We start from the raw sequence: 18450 nt of genomic DNA on the forward strand, positions 1-18450 counted from the left end.
ACTTATATCGTCTCACAACTGAACGAGAAATGATGGTCAGGCATTCGGACATCCTAATGGGAAGCTTAAGCGTACCTGTCCCAGGAATGTTCTTATGGGGAGATGATCACCGAGGAAAAAAAATCATGCGCATATTGGAGTATCTTGTGTACGCCCTTACGCTCCTGATGCATGTAATCACGAGGAGGAAAAATAAAAAAAAATGTATAGGAACTTATGCGGACGTCAAATAATCCTATGAACCTAAATATAACTGTTCCTGAACCTAACTGAACCTAGATATAACTAAATATAACCTACATATAAGTGTTCTCCACAGTTTAGGCGTTTAGTTGACGCGCAAAGCTTTAAACTAAAACAACTTTGCCCCTCCCAATTTCACGTTCACGTTCGAAAACGCCTGCCCGTCACCTCCTCCTGTCCTTTTACGTTATTTGAGCTACACCAAGTCATAAAGTACCGCTACCAACTAGCCCAAATCCAAACTCTACTAAATTGTAAAAGAAGCGCGATAGAACGAAGATATAACTTCGTGCTTTAAAATGCACTATCAAGCCTAGACGCCTGCCAATTGACTGTAGGGTTTAACGCGCCGACGCAACGCAGGCGATGACGCGCGCCGTAGTGGAGGGCTCCGGATTAATTTTGACCACCTGGGGATCTTTAACGTGCGCCGAAATCTCGTACACACGGGCGTTTTTGCTTTTCGCCTCCATCCGAAAAGCGGCCGCCGTGGCCGGGAATCGAAACCGCGACCTCGTGCTCAGCAGCGCAACGCCTTAGCCACTGAGCCACCGCGGCGGGTAGACGCCTGCCAAGTAATTTAGTATATATATATATATATATATATATATATATATATATATATATATATATATATATATATATATATATATATATATATATATATATATATATATATATATATAAAGAATTTGGAAAGACAGAATGAAAGTGGAGAAAAAAATGCCCGCCGGGTGGGATCGGAACCCACAAACCGAAAAGGACATTTTTTCTCAACTTTCTTTCTGCCCTCGGTAACAGCAACAGCGCAGGGTTTATTTCTACATTTCGACTTGAGACAAGTCTTTTTCGGGAATGATGGCTTCGGAGGAGCGCATACATGTCGAAAGTGGAAAGCGGGTCCACGAATGACCAACGATACCACACACAAACATACGTGAACAACAGAAACACGAAGCGGGAATTTTCCTGATTAGAAGCATAAACCCTCCGCTGTTGCTGTTACCGAGGTTTCTTACTTTATATATATATATATATATATATATATATATATATATATATATATATATATATATATATATATATATATATATATATATCATCTTTTTTGCTTACCTCGTTACATATGCTTCGCGCAACGGCAAACCCGACATCGGATATACCTGAGTGCCTCCGAGGGAAAGGGGATAGTTTGCCGTGTTCACTACACCAACTGACGGAAATGCAATAACCAGCTACTGCTCTCGTAAGCACTTGCCGTTGGAGATAGGCCAGAAACTTATTTCCTAGGGATTACTCAATTATTGTCTACGGGGGATTTTTATTCTTCTCATGAACCGCACTGTATCGAAGTGCTTTCAAATTTTATCCAATGAAACCAGCGCCACCCTGTAATGCGATTTGTGATAAGACATATCCCATTCGCTTCATTGCAGCGCACCCTCCGACTACCAGAGCTAAGCGTTTCATTTTATTGTTAGTCCCAGCTCACGTGCCTGAACCGATTATTGAATCTCGGAAAACATTTCTCTTTCCTGCAGTGGTTCTCATGCTTGCTTTGAGTGTCACGCTCCAGGGCTCAGTATTTCAGCTTTGTAGGCGCGAGGTATTTGGCCCACCCTCACGGACGCACGCACGCACGCACCGACAATTAATCGGACCGTCTACCGCGCGCATGCGCGCGTGTGCACAATTTAGAAACAAAGAAAACTCGCAAAGTCATGCAGACTTTATCTGCCCGTAGCCTACTTGCCCGTTATGCCCCGCCTACAGCGCTCCTTACGGCGAAAGCCAGTAGCGAAGTCAAGGTGAAGGGCAAAGAGACAAAATGGACGGCATTAGTACGAACGGAGTCCCACATGTTCCCACACAAACGGTCTAAAAAACCAAGCACTATATAAAAAATCTTTATTATAACTATATTACGCCCGTACTGTTCAGACATGCCATTCGAGCCTTAAAGACAAGCGACTAGCTCTTAACACATTCCCGTGATAAATTTAGTCAACCTAAGCATCAATTTAAACGTGAATCGAAATCCCCAGCAGCTGCACCAAATTAGCAATCCCCTTTCTACGATTGTCCCTGACTTTCTCGTCTGCCTCTTTAGTGCGCACGCGACAACACACGGCTGGATTCGCCGTAGTAAGGAGTAGTTAAATTATTGGTAAGAGCCAAATAGTTCGACTACCACTTGCTTTTACAGCAATCATGACTCTTTACTGCCCTGTCAAAAACTTAAATTGCCCCATAAAGGGGCCATCAAAGAAGTCTCCTATCGGACCTCTGTACGAGAGATTTATCACCTCATCATCACACAGCCTGCGACTGACGCTTAAGCGCACACTGCCGGGGTGTCTTCCAATCATACGGAGGGGATAAGCGTTGCAGCTTCACTCACCGCTCAACTGCGATATTGGTGCGCGGAGATATCGCGGGCTGACGATGATGATTACCAGGGTAATGGTGGTGCTCACGCCACCGCCGTTGTTTTCAACGCTGTGCTTTTGGGGCAGGAACTTGGCCTGTGTGTCCAGTATGGTGCGGAGCAGTGGCAGAAATGATCCTCTGCGCAACTCTAACTAAAAAAAAAAAACACAAAATGCTGCTGCCGACAGAAAGCGATCCAGCAGCGGATATGGCTGCAAAGGCGGCTTCAATGGCAATACGAAAGCATATGAGAAAAAATGTCAGAAAGAAAGGTCGATTCGCTGTCAGCATGTCGGTCCCCAGGAAATGCACCCCTCTTGGCACTGTTAAGGCTCATCGCCTTTTTTTATCAATTGTAAATACCTAGAAAAGCTTCTTGCGGGAGAAAAGTCCTGGGAAGAAGTAAAACGGCTCCGGCATCATTCCACCTCCGTTCCCCATAAGCAGGATAGCAGAGAACCTTTTCAGTTGTTTTGTTCATTGTTCATTTTCTCTGCTCATAATCTTTGCTAGTTCTCGCACGAAAAAGTGAGTAATCAAAAACATCTCAAATCGTGACAGGTGGTGTTCTGGGAAAAAAAGAACGCCGACAAGGCAGTCGTCTGGGCAGGGCGAATTTCTGATTCGACATTCAGCATATGAAACGTGGGCAAATGGGTGCTTGCGTTTTGCGGAGTGAATGGCATGTCAAAATAATCAAAACCTTTCTTTTTCTTTTTTTGCTGCACAGGTATTGTAGCGCTAAGGTGACCAAGGCAAAGAGCTCGATCCTGATCTTATTGAACGACACGCAGAAATGTTTCATCAAAGCGATCTGAGGGGCTAGTTGGTGTAATGTGGTGGTTATTGCGGACGCCTTCGGGGTGAAGGCAGACGTGCAGCACTGGGTTAAATAATTTCACGATGATCATTTATTCTGCCAGCCGGAAACGCGTGGCATCATCCAATTACCCATTATTGTTCTATTCAAGCAAATCTGCATTAGACGGTAAAACATTGCATTTTGAGTTTTCCTGCGTGACAAGGGGGGTTCTGAACGTACGCATTATGCTCGACTGCATATTCTTCCCGGCTTCGTACAAATAGTGCCAAAAAATACCGCCCCTATAAACATATGTGGGACCTTTTAAATTAGCTCAATGTTAGAAAACCAATATGGGTACACGAAATAACACCACGAAGGCGCGTTTATAAAGTTGGTCGTGGTGTTGCTCATCACAGCGAGAGGCAGACTGAAATAAGTTACATTGTCTAATATACTTCATAGGAGTAAAGTATGGAATGACCAGACGATATTTTCAGTTAATTGTTCTGGCAATCTCCACCCATTCCCATTCTTAGCGTGGAAAAGTGCGTTGGAAACTGTCATTTCTTTTTCACCGTGCTCCCAGTTTGGCTATGACTACTCCTTGGTACGTGAACCACGAGGTCTATAGTGAAGCCACACCACAGCGCTTCTGCGTAGTCTCTTGCTTGTCCTTTTCCCGTATCGCTGTTTCATTCTTATCCCGAAATTTTGCCCCCTTCCAGCATCTTTACCCTGTAAAACGCGAGTTTAAACAGACAGTATATATAATCTTGCAAAGCGTGAAAATAAAATTCGCAAGACTGAAATGTAATTAAAACACACCGAAAACCAATATGCCGTCACTGGGGTAGTCAGTGCGGCGGCCACAATTGACGCATGTGTCTTCGACACTGTAACCAATTACCGATCAACCCAAGGTATCATACTAGCGCGAGATAGCGCAGTCATGAATTACATGAGCTGAACTTCAAAGTCCAGCGGCAAAAATGACTTCGACCAATTCACATCTGGATTCACAACAGCGTGGATTAAGGAACAAACTCGGCTAGGAGATATTCCAGTTCAGCTTATGCGAAGAAATGGGGTGGGGCAGGTCACGTAATGCCGATGAGGGATGGCAGAGCGCCCATCCGTTTAAAAGAAGGGTTGCCACTGGATGGTTAAACGAAACTGAGTCCACTGATTGGATGGAGGTCAGAGGGAAGAAATTTCAGGTGAAAAGGTTTGACCGGGCAAACTAGCGATAGAGGCAGCTGGACATCCCAGGAAGAGGCCTTAGTCCCGCAGTGTATTCAAAAACGATGTTATAATGATTTCGATTACGATGATGATGATGATTACGATGATGATGACGATGATGATGGTGATGATACCCTTAAGAACCACTTGAACCCTGCATGCTCGGTTCTACTTCATGATGATATGATCATTTGATCACGGCAGCCTCCTGAGTACTCCTGAGTGAACACACACAGGCGCCTCCAATTGTCGAAGTCTCTTCTTCATGGTACTACATATTCACATTTAATTTTGTGAGTTTCACCCCAGCTATAACGCCTTCTTCGGGCTGTACAAACCATGCCCAAATAAAATAATGCAGAAGAATGAACGAACGATGGGGCAACGCGTGGTAGGGAGAAGGCACTTACCCAGGCTCACCGAGGAGTATAATGCGGGTTTTTATTCATAGCACATCATCCCACATGCACGCAAGCGGGGATACGAGCGGCCAAAACTTCAGCGAACAAAAAACGAAACTCGCAGGCTGCGCGCCAAGATAGCTTCAAGTTCTTTTTTCCCTTAAAAAAATAGCGCACACTCAATGTGACTCCCTATTTACTAAGCTGCTCAGGCCGCTTCCACCGACGCACGCGGTGCTCTGCATGGCCGTTCAAGAGTGGATTTTCTGCTTAGAGCAGGGTTGTGCAAGTTTGAGTCAACGCCAGAAGTGCGCGATAAACCAGGTAAAAAACGCGCCGGCAGGCCGCCCCAACTGTTTTTGTTTTAGTTTAATTATTTTTTCCACTTTTGCATGACGAAAATTTGAAGAAGTTAACCTTACGTCGCTTCTTTCGTTCAGCTGCGTTCGGAAAGTTTAGGCCATCCATCCAAAGTTATAACCATATTTAAGAAACAGAAACACCCCTGTATAGGGGCTTTCACTGCAGGCTATAGACAACTCTGGCGGTTTACATTAATGAGTAGGTCTACTCTACAATACCAGCACTGGCGAAGTGCTTTTTCGTTGGGGAAGGATAACGAAATTCAGTTTCAGCGGCAAGAATAGGCAAAACACTGTAGCCCACGCAAATACGTTCCTCAAATGAAAGTACGAAATTCAAACATTCACAGTAGGCGGGGAAGGGGGGGGGGGGGGGGCAGCAGCAACGAAGACAAGTAAGTGTTTCTGGCGCCAAAGACAAACCCTCTTAAGTATTCACTGAACCAAACGTTTTGAAGGAATGAAAACAGCTTGCAGTAGTAGAGATCTAATCAATTTTATGATCACCAATAAAATCTCCTTTTTCTCTCTTTATCCGTCTTTCTGTTTGACTGATCCCTCAAAGAAGCCCCGAGCAAGTTAAGGCGATAGTGAGAACCTGGAAGAAGACCTAGAACGGCACGGACATGCAAAGACAAAAAAGGTTCGAAGGGCAGCCGTTCACAGCCCAACTTCATTCCGCTGTGCGCAGCGGCCTTTCATCGACGGGCGGCCGTTGGATGAATAGAGCGGGCTTTTCAAAGCTCGAAAAGGAAGGGAATCGCGGGAACAATATCGGATTCGGCAGCCAGTGAAAAGGCCAGTGCAAAGAGACAAGCCACCGAAAGAAATCAAGAGATAGAGAAAGGCAGGAGCGGTCAGCCATGCACTCTTCTTTCACTCTTTTGGAAGAACTCGAAACGTAAAAATTGTAGGGTCATAAAAAAAAGACGAGTGCGGTGTCTAGCTTCCCTGTCAACAGCCAGCAAGTGGGATGCCTTTGCATGGCTAAACAAAAAAAGCCACTGAAGCCAATCGTGGGGATCCGATTAAACTCGAGCATACGAGCACGGAGAAAGGAACAAAATGAGGAGTGAGCTATGTCTCCTTTCTTTATGCGCCTACGAGAAGCGAAGTTAGCAAGAATAGGCACGCAGAATTTGAGAGCTGGCTTCGATGGAGACTGACGACACAGCCGAAAGTACAGAACTCCGAATTGAATGGTCGGATCGTATGCAAAAACAAATGATTCGAGGACTAAGTCTGAATGACCAAAGAAACTAAAAGTCAAGCTGAAAACCTTGAGAGGAAGCTTGCTGGAAGGGTAGGGAGTATGAACAGTGCGCGAAAAAAAAAAATAGAAAATTACTCTGACGTAAAAAAATGAATCCGGCCGCCCAAAACCGTGGAGATGAGTTGTCTCCCCTTGCCGGACAAAACTGCGATGAGAAATCCTCTTTAATAGAAAGAAAAAATGCTAAAAAAGGTTTAGTACCAACAAAAGGGACTTCTGATGTTCCAGGCCATTTTCAAAGGCAGGTGACCAAGGCACCGCTTAGCTTGCACGCGTATTCAAACTACCACGTGTTTTTTTTTTTAGGAGAATATTATCCGGCGACGGCTTCTGGGCGAAATAAACTCGTGTCTTTCAGGCACAGACTGGTTCAGCGGTGATGTTTTTTTCTTATGCCAGCATTGCGTTGTCACTGGAAACATGTTATTTCCTTTTAATCGCTATATCATTGTAGTAGCGGCAATGATGGACGCGCATTAATGAGAACCATACACAAGCCACCGGCCGCCATTGCATGGGAAAGTGGTAAATCTAACAGAGCCACTTCGCTTGTGCTACGTGGGCACCAGTAAGTCGCAATAACGAGTGTGCTGACACATCGGTTGCCTTAACACTTATGACCAAAAAAAAAAAAAACGAGAACGTCGTTGTGAAAATGAAATAATGTGGAAAGCATGTTTACAAGCGCCTTCTGCTTTCCGCGTAGATGTGTAACTTCATGTGTAGTCGCGCAACGGCAAGTGGTTGTTTGTGTGTATGGGTGTTCTTATAGGTCTGCGAAAGCAAGCTTAGAACTCTAGAGCAACTTCACTGATAATTTTTACTCTATTTTACAATTATTGCTGTTTTTAAACCAGACGACTGTCATCAAAAGGCGGTAGTGCTTTCAGTGGCTGTGACGGGCCTAGGTGACGCCTACTTGGCTGTCTAGCGTGCTGCGAGTTGCTTTTCTAACCGTCGGTAGCCGAATTTTCAGGCTGTTTCTATTTCCGTGTGTTTTTCCTAGATTTCTTTCAGTGTCATCAGCTACAGGTCATCGACGGCTAGGTACACAACTTTCGCTGGTCCCCAGATAAGTTGTCTCCAGATGGTCACGTGCGGCATTTCTGGCATGCGACTTATTTGCCGTGGCCGTCTTTGACTTATTATAGTCGGCGTTCGCCGTCTTATTGTAGGCGGGAATATATGCGTTCGGGCAAACAACCCCAGATTAATGTGGTGACGATGACGATGAAAAGTGTGATTCTGTAAATGTTCATGCAAATGGATGCGTTATTTAGAATGTCTGGTCAAATGAGAAAACTCAATGTCAACGAGGAAAGCCAACGGGTCAATAAGAAAAAAAGTCCATTGAGCCTGACGGCACGGACTCCTGCCCCCTTCCTATAGTAGGGTTCACCCTATAGTCGCAAAAACCAGGTCATCAGTGGCAGTCAGGGTCCTGGGCGACCGGTTTCGGTGCTGAAAGGGCTCAGAGCTGGTCACCCGGGCCACCCAGCGCTCATATCTCGTGTATACGGATTAGGGATGAATGATGCACAAGGTTCGGAAGCCTTCCAATAGCATGCTGTTGAGGGTGCGAAGTATTAGCGCTACATAGACGAACACAAAAAAGGTGACAAGACCAGCGGTACTCACAACTGATTCATTGCACTTGTCAGCAACTACACATACAACCCAATGATGCGCACATCACCTGCTGGTTGCTGTGTTATACAGGGTGTTTCAGCGAACACTTTCAAAAATTCTTAAAAATAGGCTCTTCGAGAAAAAAAGAAACCCTCTTCAGAAGGAGACTGCTAGCTGCGGCGGACGCCAGCTAGTATGAAGGGCGTGCACATTAGTTAGGTGGGTAATTAAACTCTACTAATTAACTTCTTAGTTAGCGGAGTTTGGTGGCTATTGTAAATGATGATTTTGTAGCCCCGGAGAAGACGTTTTCACATCATTTTTGAAAACAACGAAAAATTCGGTGTTTAAAGACCTGTAGCACGAGGAAACCTGCCGTTGTTTTTCGCTCAAAAACGAAACTCGGGGTTCGAGGAGCGCTGGAAGTCTTCAGCGAACGCAACGTCCGCTGGTGACGTGTTTCAATGAATGTGGCGGCCATTCCGAAATGTAAGTGCAATTTTCCCTAGCTAGGAAGCCTCAGCATGCGGCCACAGCCGCGAAACCCTTCCTCACCCAGCAAACAAACCTTTCCTTTGTCTGATGCGCTTTCTAACACGCAGCAATTATGAACGAACGAACGATTATGATAAACCTCACGAAAAAACAAATGACCGGATGGTGACGTTTCACATTTTGCACAACTGGTAGCCACTTCAGATGTGGACAAGACAATAAAAAAAGAAAAACAAAACTGTCGCCAACGCCCACTAGGGCTCCTGAAACGGGCGACCACGCAGTGGGCGATATGGCTAGCTTTTTTCTTGCGCCTACCAACGAAAGAAAATATAACGCTAGCCGTGGTATCAGGTGATCGTTGATCATTGAAAAAATACAGGAGGCGATGGCGTTGATATAAGCTGATTCCCTAGCATGGGGAATCACCAGAGCCTTCTTGAATTTGGCGACACAGTCACTACAACACGTCATCAGCGGATGTTGCGTTTTCACTACACTTCTGGCGCACCATGTGCGCTGCGTTTCGGTTTCATGCGGGACAAATACTTGATTTTTGCGGGCTGCAGGGCTCTACAGAGTGTCTTTTTCGTTGCTTTAAAAACTGATCGGTTATCGTTTTCTCCGTAGCTACAAACTCGCCATTGGCAATAACCGCCAAACTCCGCTAATTAAAAAGTTCATTAGACAATTTTAGTTAATTAACTATGTAATTCGCATGTTTCTCATAACTGCTGGCGTCCGCCGAACCAGACAGCTTGTTTCTTAAGAGAATTCCAATTTTTCTTGAAAAGCCTACCTTCAGGAATTTTTGAAAGTGTTCAATGAAACACCCTGTATATGAGTGCCCGCGCTAACAATAGCACCTGGTTTATTCATTCATTTATTTCGAGTTACTTTTTGTCGTTTCTTAACCACTCCCGTTGATATCCTTAATCTTGATCGTGGGGCACCATGTGCAGCTTTCCCGCTCATGGCAGTCCTTCCAACACTGATTACTTTGTAGGTATTTGCCGAAATGTAAAATTCTTCTGCGCCGCTAATATTGGGGGTGAAAACTTGCTTTGTGCACCCTTTCAAGTCTCGCTCGTTGCGCGACTAAGTTCCTGAGCCGTGGAAACTTTCCCATAGAAATGCATGGGCAGTAAGATTTGACAGCGAATTACACAAGGAATTTTGAGAATCCTGGAAAGTTATTTCAATTTTGTTATTCTTCAAGTTGACTTCTTGCTTTATGCCAAATATCACTGTCCTGAAGTGGTTTTGCTAGGTTCCTGAGAGGTCGGAATTTTGAGCGAGAAAGCTGGGTATGAATGCAAACCTGTCTCCAAGCAACACAAACCCGCCGCGGTGGCTCAGTGGCTAAGGCGTTGCGCTGCTGAGCACGAGGTCGCGGGTTCGATTCCCGGCCGCGGCGGCCGCTTTTCTGATGGAGGCGAAAAGCAAAAACGCCCGTGTGTACGAGATTTCGGCGCACGATAAAGATCCCCAGGTGGTCAAAATTAATCCGGAGCCCTCCACTACGGCGCGCCTCATCGCCTGCGTTGCGTCGGCGCGTTAAACCCCACAATCAATCAATCCAAGCAACACAATCTGTTCTCAACCAAGAGTATTGGTGCATCATCATCACGATGATCATAATTATGGTAGTCGTCAACATCATCATCATCTTCGCTGTCGTGACCGGCTGTTCCCTAATCCGGGGATGACCCGCTCTCAACCAAATTCGGGAGCTCAGTAACCGAAATCACGACCCACCTTTTGATTACCCTTTGCCATGCACAAAAAAAAAATCATGAACCCCTCTGTCTAACGACGACGATGGTTGAACGCGAAGCTTTCTCCTGACGGAATCTTTGGTTGTCGTCTAAGTTTTCCAAACCGCTCCGACCATGTTCAAATGTAGCAATCAAATAGACGCCGGATTCATAACGCGACGAACCCAGGTTAGATTTCGGCCACAGGAAGCGCTTTTTAACACGAAGATGTTTTATTCCCGGATGCATGAATATTTCGCTGACGTCATATCCGTCACGGAAGTGACCCCAGTACAACGAAGCAAGCGGCCTGTAAAGGGTGGATCCCTGCACACATAGTCTTCTTGCGGGAAAGCAACCTTTAGTACTAAAGAATATGTTATGCATAGCGTTGTTCGTTTTCGGGTTTTATATTTTAACACGACAGTGTTTTACGCCGCGATACCCCAAGATTTCACTGACGTCATATCCGTCACGGAAATGATGCCAGTACACCTTTGCCGAAGCGACCTGCCAGCAGGATGTCACTCACCAAGCACACCCACAAGACAGCCGCCCACCCTTAAATCATGCTGAGCTGCATATTTTGCTGCACATTTCACTTTCGTGTTGGACTGATTCCTGTGACAGAGAAATCAACCACAGTTTTTTCTTTCACTGCGGTGTTTTCACGTTACACACACCATCAAACTAGAACACTATAGCTTCGCTTTAACGAAGCATCGGCATCTACAAGCTGGGCAACTTTAGTGTAGTACATCCTACAGTAGAAAGGTTATAAAGTAAACGTTCTGGCCCATAAACTCTAAGTTTTTAAACTAACCCCGTCTTTGCAAAAGGATTCAGGCATTACCGCCCTTCTCTGATAATCCCCCCCTCACACCGTGACTAGATTACGCTTAGCGTTAAGGCGGTCTCTGCTTGTGCAAGAAGTGCGCTAAGGAACGTGAGTGGCTCGAAGAGGCCACAAAACAAATGCCCGTGCCCCGAGGCATGGGTTTTCCGGAGAATAAATAACAGCTATCCCTCCATACTTAGTTGCGGCGGGCTCAGATTCCAGCCCGTCGAGATGAGTAGCACCAAAATGTGCCCAGATCCGCTTTCAGTCCTTCCTTCCTTGCTTCCTTCTTCACCTTTTAGTTCTTTTGGTCCCCCTGAACGCTGCTTAAGCCACAAGCATCGCAGAGTGCGGTGTTACCGAGTGCATCCCTCAATGCGCCCGTGACACCGGAGAGCGTGAGAAGGCCCCGACGGAGAGGCGCCTCTTGGCAGCACTCAGTCTAAGTGAGGGGAGAACTTGCTCCTAAGCGTCAAACACAAAAGAAGAATGAATGCGTACGTTAGCTCCCTTGCAAGATGGAGCGAAAGGAATGCCGGGTGTTATCCGTTGCTTCAGTTCGTTTCGCGCTGACACACAAGTGCGGACGCGTCAAAGAAGCCCCTCGGGAACAGGACAGTGTCAATATCAAATGTACGAATGAAGAGGCAGAACTACAGAATGTGTCACGCTGTCTCCCCCTTTTCCCCTTTTCATCCGTCATTCCCCATTTTCCTCCTGTCTTCACTGCCCTCTTCTTCATTCCTCATTTTCTTTATTTTCTTTATCCTTCGGGTGCTATCGTTCATGTTATCCTCCACCAATGCCATGGCTGTAACTACTGTTACGGCCCTATTTATAAGTAGTATTAGCATTTATTAAGCGGAAGGCTTGAGTGACCCACTGTGCGAAGAACCAGCGTTGTTGTTGTGCGATATTCAGTTCACAAATTGGTACAGGCCAGGCACCTCCGTTGCGATGCAAAAAGTTAATTATACGTGTTGATATGCCACGCCCTACTAAACGTGCTGATATGCCACTGAGCAACAAAGAACATTTTACAGTAAAAAAATGTTGTTGATCCCTCTTCCATAGGAACCGGTAAAACATGAGTGAATGTGCCTTCACAGGAGCAGTTGAATGCTTACTGTGCATCGATTTGAACTTGCACATCGCTATTTATATTTCGTCGGTATGGCACCGTTAAACGCATCAACGTTAGCCACTGGATTGCCCGCGCCGGAGCATTGCGTACATCCGACTGAAGTACCACAGGTGCTCGCAAACCGTGCGTGCGAACGAAGTCAAGCAGGTTGTCAGCGAATCGCTTGGTGAACACACGGTCCGCTGCAGCGGAAGGATCAGCGGACCGTGCCACTAGCGTTACATTCGCAAATCGGCGTCGATCTTACTTCGTGGTGGTTGCCTACAGGTTTTTCCGCAGGTTACGCTGCGCGGCCTCCGTACACGTAGGCGCGGGCATGGAGGCGCCAACTGTCGGCGTTAATTAGCGTCAGGATGAACTCTTTTGCTGCGCCTCTCCTAGACGGCAGCACCATCTGAAGGGAACGATATAATGCGCGTTTGTCGTCCTGTTTACGCGTCTGTTCATAGCGCAGTCGGGAGTGCATTTCTTACCTCCCGTTATGGCGAAATAGTTCACGGGTCAAATCCCGGCGCAGCCGCGTCAAAGTTTTTCTGGCGATGTCATTTCCGTGACGGATATGATGTCAGTCAAATTTTGGTGGACCATGGCATAGAACACTTTCGTGTTAAAAATCATGCGCGTTGCAAAAACATTGGCATCTGTTGGCGCTCGAGCTCAGGATGTTCGCTTAATTAAACCCTCGATTCAACCCCTGGGCTTCTGGGGCCACCGAACAGCGGGGCTCTGCTAGCAGTTGCTCAAAACAACATAAGGAGCGTTCGAAGCGAAACAGCAGATGGCGCAAGCACGTACAAGAAGTTGCAGGCTAGTACCCACAAAGGAACGGAATCTCGCCATTGGTGCTCGGTGCAGAAAATAGCCAAAAAAAGGGGCTTGTTTAGGGGCTAGCTAGTATATTCAAATGTATCGTGCGCTGCATATTTTGACAAGAAACAGGGACAGTGAGAAGAACTGTGGTTGGTTCCTCTGCCATAGGAATCAGTAAAACACGAAAGTGAAATGTGCAGCGATATCTGCAGCTGAGAATGATTTGCGGGTCGGCGGCTGTCTTGTGGGTGTACTTGGCGAGCGACGTCCTGCGTGCGGGTCGCTGCGGCAAAGGTGTACTGGCGTCATTTCCGTGACGGATATTACGTCAGTGAAATCGTGGGGTATCGCGGCATAAAACAGTTTCGCGTTAAAATATCAAACCCGAGAACGAACAAAGCAATGTATAACGTACTGATGATGATGATGATCGCTATTGGTTTCTCCTTTGTAGCGGGGTGATGACATGTCATCTTACCAAAAAGGACCAATATATGCCTATATTTTATAGTTTTGGTTTAATACTAGTGCTGCTTAGGGCTGGCACAAAAAGCTTATTCGGCACAAAATACTGTAAAATACTGTAAAATACAGTACAATAGTAGTAAGGGCTGCTTTCCCAAAAGAAGACCGTGGGTGCAGGGGTGCACCCTTTACAGGTCGCTTCTCTGACGGATATGACGTCAGCGAAATCTTGGTGTATCACGGAATAAAACACTATCGTGTAAAAAGGCGAACTATACGTTGGTGCGCAAACAAGCAACTGGTTTATTGAAAGATTAATCGTTATTACTGATCATGGGATTGGAGTTGTAGATTCAATTTGCAATAGATTAAACCGGACACCCTCCTGCGCGTGCGCTCATGCGAACCAAAGCTGGAGCAAACAACAGTGCTGTGACGCTCAAAGGACCGGAGGGAGCGGGAAGTGACTGGGGTCTTCAGCATGCCATCTGAGGCACCTGGCAAATGTGTCAGCGTGACCGCAATAGCACTCAGTAGCAATGATGAAGAAAGAAAAATCCGATGACTCACGATGACGCACTCACGATGACGATGAAGAACATATACAGTTTAATCTATTTCAGAATGAATGCGCACGTCCCGTTACATGTTTACAAATAACGACCAAACTTTCAACAAACCAGTTGCTGGTTTGCGCACCAACGTACCGTTTTTTTACTGTCCGTGCTCGTCGTCCAAGTATGTGGCGTGCGCTAAATTTGAATTGAAAAAAAAAATGGCTGCTGCTCTAAAGAGTGAATAAGCGCGCATTTGATCTCGTCTTCGAACTAAACCCCGGTCTCCAGAGTAGGCGCCGAGTTTGTGTACTCCCGCACTACCTCAGCCCGTTTACAGTGGCTGTACAAGAGTTAGCCTAGTGGGTGTGGTGCTCACGTCACAAGGCATGACAGGTGAACCTGACGGCGCGTGAGCCGAACCGGTGCACACCAGCAACGGAAGACTCTTGTTGTGGGATGTTGTCACTTTAAATGCCGCCCGTCCGTTCGCTGAAGTAATTTGCGTCAAAAAACAGAAAAACGAAAGTGAAGGGCAGACGCAAACAGAAGGTTGCAGTAAACAAGTCTTTGATAAGGGTTGTTAGAGTGAGATCTAAGGCTTTCACCATCAAATCAGGCGTGAGACGAAAGCAGACATAAGACTTCCGAGGAATTGTTATGAGTGGACGTATATATACCCGTGCTACACGAGCGTTTCGAAGTGGACTAAAATGACGCCTTTGAGCTGCTACACGACGTTTTTTAAGGGCCTTTGGTGGAAATGACATCTGAGTCAAAGGAGCACCACCAATAACCTTTGAGGTTCTCAAAGACCTTTCAACGCGAACTGTTGTACTCTCGGGAGCAGTTTCTGCAAGCTATAATTACAAAAAACAATTATTTACCAGGGAAGTTTATGGTTTGAAGTGCGCAATCTTCATAACTTCCCACTTGATCTTGTATTCTATCACTCGCTCTACGATCACAAGTTCACTTGGTTCTGTCAACACCGGCGCTGCGAAAAAAAGAAAAAAAAAGACTGGCTCTCAGCTCATGTTTTGTGCGTGCTTGTAGATTGTTATCAATTTTATCGCTAATAACTTTCTTTGCTTATTTAACTCTTCGATTAAATTTTTGTCAGTATCGAAAAAAGGTAGCAGGGGCGACAGCAAACATAGCGGGCGAATGCGGAACCTTTCAACTGCCTTTGCGAATCACCGTGTAGATGGCGGATCTCCTTCCAGTTTGACTGGCATTTGAAATTTCGAAGGTCGTTCGATTGAAATGTACTTGCAAACGCTCGTGTGGCACAGGTATTATTCACCTTCTTCGAAACACACTGTCACGTCTATCCCTCGGTTACGGAGCGAAGCTATATACCTTACTATCCTATACGCATCCACAGCCGCGTAATTAGCTATTTACTTAATTCTCCTATTTGAATTATTAGCTAAGTAATCACCCAAACTTCGATTTACCTTGCTGGAACTGTTTAGAGGCTCCACGTGTCGTGGAAAGCGAGGCGTTCCATAACATGAGGTGCTCCATAGCGCGAAGCGTTCAATATCACGGGCTTTTGTTTACTATACAATAAGTGTGGACATCAAGGACATTCAAAATCGGCTGAACTATGTGATGCAAAAGGAAGAGGGCTCCCACATTAAGATGGATAGACATTTCTTGCCCATGCTGTTATGGCTGAGCTGTCCAAATGAACCGCATTAGAAAGGCACATTTCGAAACACCCCGCAAGCTCCGTTTTTAAGTATGCCTGACATTCATGAGCGCATCCCTTTTAAGACTTTGTCATAACGTATGTGCTAATGTTGTCATTTTTTAAAGTATGCAGCTGCAGGGCCTTGAAGTGTGAAATACAACGCTCATTAGTATGCTCAACTTTATACAAGACACGATGAGCACCAGGGAATCGAAAGCAAGCACAAATCAGGTGCATACATCAAAGGCTTCAAACTTCAAACTAATTCTTCAGGCCTGAGTGATAAGTTTGAAGATATTACCGCCGGAATATCAATGAGCGTTCCCATACTTTGCTGAGTGTAGATATGAGTGTGAAGCTTTATTCAGAAAAACGGGGTCAGATGTTTAACCACCAACTAAATAAATGCAAGCAACTCCTGCATGTACTAACTGCAAATGCTATAAGAAAGTACGCGGATACTCACAATTCAGCAGAAAGCGTGGGGAGAGCCTGAGCCTGGTTATGAGGCCGTCTCCCTTAAGAGCCCTCCCAGAATGTTCCGTCAGGTCTGAGCAGCTCCGTCTGATGCATCCCGTTCAAGATACCAGCCTCAGTGCAAAGGACCTCATCTATATAACCAGTAATCGCTACTTATTCGCTACTTATGCGCATGTGTTATGCTTTAGGCCTCGGAAGTAAACTAAAAAAGAACAGAAAAGGGTTAATAGAGGAGAGCAGCCAGCTTGTGAGTAAAAAGATGTCATAGGGAAGGCCAGTATTAACCAACTCCCGGTTGCCTGCCCTGTACACAAAGAACATCAACAAACGATAACAAAGAGAGCCCAAGGGCAGCCTGTGCGCGGGGCAAGCTGGGCGCCAAGATGTACACGATAAATAGAGTCTTGTGAAGGCAGATCGAATCAAGAAGCGGGGACCCTGGGGGCTGGCGGCACCGCTAAACACAGTCGTGCAGCGTAGCCGAATTACGCCCCTCGAGATAGTCGGCCAGGAAGAAAAGGGTGGTGGTACGGTAACCGAATAAAGCGAAAGCTCGTACACTTGCAACGCTGAAATAAATAAGAAAAACAAGTAGAGGACAAACAACGCTTACACGTTGTCACTTTTGAAAGGGTGGCACAATAAAATACTAACTAAAATGAAGGAGGAGGACGGCTAAGAAGATAGAAGGTCAGTGGGAAGGGAAGGAGCACAGGATGACATGCCACATGGGCGCCTCTTAGATTGAAGTGTAAGGAAACGAAGTAAAAGGGAACAGAAAAGCAAAAAAAAAAGGTTAAAAGAAAGCACTGAATCTGAAGCGGACATACACAAGCTGTCGTATCGCGCTACAGTCTACTGGGCTGCACATTTCGCGGAAGAAGAAGAACCAAAAAATGGTAAATAATGAAAGGGTGCTACTGCACTCTCGAAGCAAGTTTCCACGCTTGTCATCGTGGCGACGGTGGTGGTGGGAAAGAGCGGAGTGGACTTGTGCCTTTTCTGTGCCCAGGCTGATTTAATTTAACATTTTTCCTGGTTATAAATGGAGAGAAAGGGATGTGTTCCTGGTGATTTCTATATTTTTTGCTTTCCATGCAGTGAAAGAATGGAAGAAATATTGGACAATCTTCTAACGTAGACACGGATTCTCCACTTCTTGCTGGGGATGTCGCTTATCTCTTCGTCTGCCTGTCGACCACGGCAGAGACACACAGAACAAAAAGGCGCTGCTATGAGCCAGTCGGTGTGCCGAACTTATTTGAAGGCAGGCCCTGAACGATGAGACATTTTTTTTTATGGGAAGGTATTACGTATCAGTAGATTTGTCATTTCGCTTCTCTCTCTAATTATTTGCATTAATCCTAGATCCTCGGCTTTTGACTCCGGTGGGACTCAGGTATTTCTATTACTTACAGCACCAACTACACCTGTGACCTCAATACAAGGTGGTACGTGATTGGCGATTTCCGAGATTAGAATTCAAACCAGCTTCGGTTTCGGTTGTGTGATACAACACGCTTGGTAACCGACGTTATCAGACGTTTACAGTAAATCTTTCTCTTGCCTCCTGCGAGGAAAAGCATTTTTCCAGCGCGGGGAAATTCCCCTTCTGACATGTTTTGTCAGTAGAGGATACACTTTTCCCGCGAGTAAACCCCAACCGGTGACACCGAACTATATACTCTATCTCACGTATGGTGACAGTGGTAGGAGGGGCACTATCCTTTTCTACGGCAAAAGTATTGACAATGCTTTTGTTATACAGTAATCCCTCGTTAACTCAAACTCCGATATCTCAAAATATCGGTCAAGCCCAAAAC

The sequence above is a fragment of the Haemaphysalis longicornis genome, unplaced genomic scaffold (assembly GCF_048455015.1).
Source record: "Haemaphysalis longicornis isolate Haplotype H1 unplaced genomic scaffold, Haemaphysalis longicornis Haplotype H1 scaffold_9, whole genome shotgun sequence".
In the NCBI taxonomy this organism is placed as follows: Eukaryota; Metazoa; Arthropoda; class Arachnida; order Ixodida; family Ixodidae; genus Haemaphysalis; species Haemaphysalis longicornis.